We start from the raw sequence: 6257 nt of genomic DNA on the forward strand, positions 1-6257 counted from the left end.
TTTCAATATTATATAAGCCTTCTTATTTATGCGTCTCTGTACACACATAACTCCAGTCTTCAAAGCAGAACCACTGGATTGAGGGTATTTGCAGGTTTTTTTTTTAAAGAGATACTTCCAAATTGCTCCAAAAGACCATATTTTTGACATCCTCATTAAGAGTAAGTGAGTTTATGGGACTTCGCTTGTGGTCCAGTGGTTAAGAATCCGCCTTCTAATGCAGGGGATATGGGTTTGAACCCTAGTCTGGGAACTAAGATTCCCACATGCTGTTGGGTAACTAAGCCTGTACACAACAACTAAGACCCAACTCAGCCAAAAATAATAAAAAAATAAATATTAAAAAAAAAAAAAGAGTAAGTGAGCTTAACTATTTGCATGCCCCTATGGTCATATGTAGTGAGCTTAAAAAATAAAAAAAATCTCATTGTTTCCATTTGTATTTCCTAATACTTAGCTAGTGTGGCTGAATATTGGCCTTTCATATTTCCTTTTCTGTGAATTTAAGGTTTGAATCATTTGCCTTTGTGTAGTGAAGAATTAAATTTGCCCAAAGGGTGGTCTGGCCATTTTTCCTCAGTTTCTGAGAGGTAATCTCTAAACCTTTGGACCGTCATGCCTGATAGAAACATCTTTGCTTAGGGTGGAGGCACTGTCCATCAGCTCAAGCAGCTCCACCTGGAGGAGTTGGACACTGAGCTCAACCGTGGCCAGGTGATGAAATCCCAAGGAGGGCTCCGGCCACCAAGGCAGCTGGTGAGTTTACCTGGTTGGCAGTACTCCATGTACACTGTCACACATCAGTGCTGGGAAAGTAATGCATGGAGTCCGTGACTCCCTGGGGAGAGGACAACAGACATTCCACTTTTGGAACTTAAAAATCACCCTTTAAAAAAGTATACAATTCAGTGGTTTTAGTGTATTCCCTATAATGAATCATCACCACCGTCTAATTCCAGAACATTTCCATCACCGCATGTCTGATTTTAATCTGTGTTCTTTATCTGTAACATACTGTAACTGTGAGTATAACAGCTTGCAGCACATTCTGTGAGGCCTTCTAGCTAATGAATTATTGAACCTGAGGGTGGTTTTGGGACTCCCCCGAACCCTGCAGTTGTGTCAGAAGTGACAGCGGTCTTGTGGAGTACTGTACTCCCTCCAATGTTGCAGCCCAGTTTGTGTTGTTGTTTTTTAATTTTTGGAGCTCCTTTTATATGTTGGATCCCCTCTCCCCATTGTCACTTTTGTATGTTGCTATTGTTTTCTCCTACTTTGTTTCTCCCACTCTGTGGCATTTTGATAAATGTGACAGTCATGTAACCACGACCAAAATTAAAATATAGAACATTTTGATCACCTCAAAAAGTTCCTTTGTGACCTCCACCCTGGCCCCAGGCAACCGCTGACCTGTTTTCTGTCATTGTTGTTTTGCCTTTTCCAGAATGTCATATAGAATCTTACATGATATACTTGTGGCAGGCCAAGATGTTCCATCCTAATCCCTGGAACCTGTGAACGTTACCTGTTATGGAAATAGGGATTTTGCAGATGTGATTAAAGACTTCGAGATGAGGAGATTATCCCGGATTATCTGAGTGGGCCCTAAATGTAACTACAGATGTCTTTATAAGAGTGAGGCAGAGGGAGATTTGATAACAGTAATGTGAGCACAGAAATAGAGATTGACAGGATGCAGTCAGGAGCCAAGGAATGCCGGTAGCTTTTAGAAGTGGAAGAGGCAAGGAACAAATTCTCCCTAAAGCCTCCAGAAGCAACCAGCCTTGCTGACACTTTGATTTAGCCCCTTAAGGCTCATTTTAGACTCCAGATCTACAATAGAATAAATGTGTTGTTTTAGACCACTGAATTTGTGATAATTTGTCACAGCAGCAAGAGGAAACTTATACAGTTGTCTTTTGTGAAAAGCTCTTTTGTGTAACATAAAGCTTTTGAAATTCATCTGATGAAATGAAATTCATATTTTATGGCAAGACAAGACAAATTTAAATACAAAATGTTTTTTCGTATGTTTCTCCTCCCTCCCTTTTAGTGTGTATTGTGTGTCTGCATTAACCAGACCTCTATAGGAGATAACATTCCTTCTTAATCTTGTAAGGGGTCACAATGACCCACTACTTGCTTTGTACATGCAGATCTCGATTGTGTAAACTGTCAATACGTAATGTGATGCATAACCCTTTGTCTCAAAAATGTATATAACTCTGCTTTGACCTCTAACAGGTGGAACAGTCAGTCCTCAGAGCTTTTGGAAAGGCTATCTGCCTAGTTATATCCTCAGATTGGCTTGGATGAAATATTCTATTTCTTTCTTAGATTGACTATTAATTAACTTTTCATTGACACATCTATGTTGATGAGCATACAGGTAGATTGTTTCCTTTTATTAAGAAATGTATTCCATGGGGCTTCCCTGGTGGCGCAGTGGTTGAGAGTCTGCCTGCCGATGCAGGGGACATGGGTTCGTGCCCCGGTCCGGGAAGATCCCACATGCCGCGGAGCGGCTGGGTCCGTGAGCCATGGCCGCTGAGCCTGCGCGTCCGGAGCAGAGTGAGAGGCCCGCATACCGCAAAAAAAAAAAAAAAGAAAGAAATGTATTCCATTGTATTGATATACCACAATTTCTTCGTCCTTTCACTGGTTGATGAACATTTGGGTTCTTTCCAGTTTGGACGGCTATGAATAAAACTGCTATGCAGGTTTTTTGTGTGAACATGTTTTTATTTCTCTTGGGTATGTATCTAGGAGTAGAATTTCTGGATCCTGTGGTATGTGTATCATTAACTTTATAAGACATTGCAGAACTGTTTTTGAAAGTGGCTGCACCATTTTTCCAAAGAGGCTGTTCACCAACTGGTTTTACTCATTTGTAGAGGGCAGTGACTTACCCAGTGAATTAGAGGCAACAGCAGAACTAGCATCTACAGCTTCTCATCCCCAGCAGTGATCCTGAGAGAGGCAGTCCTGCCTGAGTATCCCCCTCCCATTTCCAGCCTCCCCATCCGCTTCTGCCCCTTCTTACCCTCTCTTCTGTCATCCAGCCCCAGCAGGAGGTGGAGGCCAGAGCAGCTTTCAATCTATTGCCATCTCCACCCCAGCCCAGAATGTACCAAACAGGGGTGGCAAAGGCTCGGGGAATGGGGATCACTGACAAGAATCCCCTTTAAGATCTGAGGGCAGTGCATCCCCCTGGAAAAGACCTTTGTGTGGGATGTGAGATGATTTTTGATGGCCCAGGGGTAGTCATCAAATACTTCAAATGCTTCATTAGGAGTCCTTTGTTTTTAATTTCACTTTCAATCTGATTATGCCAAGGAGAAAGACTTTTTTGGTGCTAATATATCTTTAACATCTAATTTTGTTAATCTTTTTTTTTCTGGCCACCCTGCGCAGCTTGCGGGATCTTAATTCCCCGACCAAGGATCGAACCCATGTCCCTTGCAGTGGAAGTGCGAGGTCTTAATGACTGGGCTGCCAGAGAAGTCTTTGTAAGTTTCTTCAAAAAACACATTTATTACAGTTAAAATGAGTCCACTTAAAGAAAATATTTAATTTTCAAAAAGTGTGTAAAACCCCTTACACAGTCAAATGATTTTTGACAAAGGTGTCAAGACCATTCACTGGGGAAAGGACAATCTTTTAACAAATGGTGTTGGGAAAACTGGATATCCACATACAGAAAATAAAATTGGACCCTTGCTTTATACTATATATGAAAATTAACTCAAAATGGATCAAAGACTTAAACATAAGACCTAGAACTATAAAACTCATAGAAGGAAACATAGGGGAAAACGCTTCATGGGCTTCCCTGGTGGTGCAGTGGTTAAGAATCCGCCTGCCAATGCAGCGGACACAAGTTCGAGCCCTGGTCCGGGAAGATCCCACATGCTGAGGAGCAATAAGCCCGTGCACCACAACTACTGCGTGAGTCTCCGCTCTAGAGCCCGCGAGCCACAATTACTGAAGCCTGCGCTCGAGAGCCCGTGCTCCGCAACAAGAGAAGCCACCGCGATGAGAAGCCCGTGCACCGCAACGAATAGTAGCCCCCGCTTGATGCAACTAGAGAAAGCCCACCCGCAGCAACGAAGGCCCAACGTAGCCAAAAAAAAAAAAAAGCTTCATGATGTTGGGTTTGGCAATGATTTCTAGGATTTGACACCAAAAACACAAGCAACAAAAGTGAAAATAGATAAATTGTATTACATCAAAATGAAAACTTCCTGCATCAAAGGACACAGTTAAATAGAGTGAAAAGGCAACCTAAGGGAGAAAATATTTACCAATCATATATCTAAATCTAAAAAGAGGCTAACTTCCAGAACATATAAAGAACCCCTACAACTCAATAACAATAACAACAAAACTGATTTTAAAAATGGCCAAAGGACTTGAATAGACATTTCTCCAAAGAAGATATACAAATGGCCAACAAGCATACGAAAAGATGCTCAACACCACTAATCATTAAGGAAATGCAAATCAAAACCACAGTGAGATATCACCCCACATTTATTAGGATGGCTGCTATCAAAAAACAAAACAGGGACTTCCTTGGTGGTCCAGTGGTTAAGAATCCACCTCCCAATGCAGGGGAAGTGGGTTCGATCCCTGGTCGGGGAACTAACGCGTGTGCCACAACTAGAGAGAAGCCTGTGTGCTGCAACTAAGACCCAATGAAGCCAAATAAATAAATAAATATTTAAAAAGAAAGAAAGAAAGAAAGAAAAGCAGTCAAACCCATAGAAAGAGAAAATGGAATGTTGATTGCCAGGGACTTCAGGAAGAGAGGAATGGGGAGTTATGGTTTGATGGGACAGAGTTTCAGTTGGAGAAGATGAAAAAATTCTGGAGATGGAATGTGGTGATGGTTGCATAGCAGTGAATGCCATAGAACCGTACACTTACAAATGGTAAATTTTGTTATATGTATCTTATCACAATTAAAGAAAAAAAATTTTAAGTGTACAGGGAATTCCCTCGTGGGCCAGTGGTTAGGACTGCCAAGGGCCCAGGTGCGATCCCTGGTCGGGGAACTAAGATCCCACATGTTGCGCAGCCAAAAAAAAAATAATAATACTAATAATAACTAATTAAAAAATTTTTTTAGGTGCACAGTGATATGTAGATAGGGGAAAATAGGGTAATAAATGCCTGAAGTTTGGGGAAGAGTGATCTTGTCCAATGCCCTCCTGGCACTGCTGGAACGTCTGTCCATCTCAGAGACGGATGAGAGTTAGCTCAAGATGTACATGAGCAACGTGACCAGGGGCCAGGTGGCTCCTCTTGTCACTCACTGCGCATCCCCCTGGGGGTGCATCCGAGGAGCAGGCTGCAACTGGGTGCGCATGAAGATCACAGAGCGACAGCTTTAGGGAGAGGGGGCTCTATTACTTCTAGGCAAACGCCAGTCTATGCAATGCCGCCAGGCCTGAACCTCCTGGGGTAGGAGAAGACGTGAGGCCTTCAGGGCGGAGGTGCCATTTGAACAGAGCCTTGAAAAGAGCCATTTGAGAAGGAGGTGTTCTAGGTGGATGTACAAGAGCGAAGGCTGGGCATGCAGACTGGTGTGGGCTGATGGCCTTTGTGAGCAAGTCTCTGTGTTGAGAGATGCAGCTGAAGTATGGACAGAGTGGGTGGGATGCTGGCATGAGCCTGCCAACCTCTGGGCCAGTTACTGATTTGCCCAGAATGAGGCATAGGTTGGTCACACGGTTTGGTCATTTTCCCTGCCTGGCCCCTTCAGCCCATTAGGATTGGGACAGAGCTTGTGTGGGATGGGAGGTCAGAGCTCCAGAGAGAGGACATCAAGATTAACTATTTGTTCAGGGATCCACAACTCATGTTCCTGAGAGAGATGGCCAGGCCAGGGCTTGGGTGGACTGACTCCATGCTGTCCATGTGCCAGATGCACGAGGAGGTCTGGAGTGGCATTTCCAGGAATTCCTGCCCCCTGGCCCTCCCCATCCTGTTGTATCATTCATTCATTATTCAGCGTGTACTCAGTTAGCTCCTTCTCCACATTTTTGTGTCCTAGGCCCTGGGAATTCATGGGCAAATGAGACTTGCAATCTCTGCCTTTTTGAAGAGCTCAGCCTCAGGGGCAGGAAGACACCTAGAGAGGCCATTCCAATTCCAGTGCTGTGAGGGGTCAGCCCGGGAGTTGTGGGAACATAGAGGAAGCCAAAATACCTAGTCAAAGGAAAGAAGTATCAGGGAAGGCTTCCTGGAGGAGG

Source organism: Pseudorca crassidens, chromosome 20 (assembly GCF_039906515.1).
Source record: "Pseudorca crassidens isolate mPseCra1 chromosome 20, mPseCra1.hap1, whole genome shotgun sequence".
Classification (NCBI taxonomy): domain Eukaryota; kingdom Metazoa; phylum Chordata; class Mammalia; order Artiodactyla; family Delphinidae; genus Pseudorca; species Pseudorca crassidens.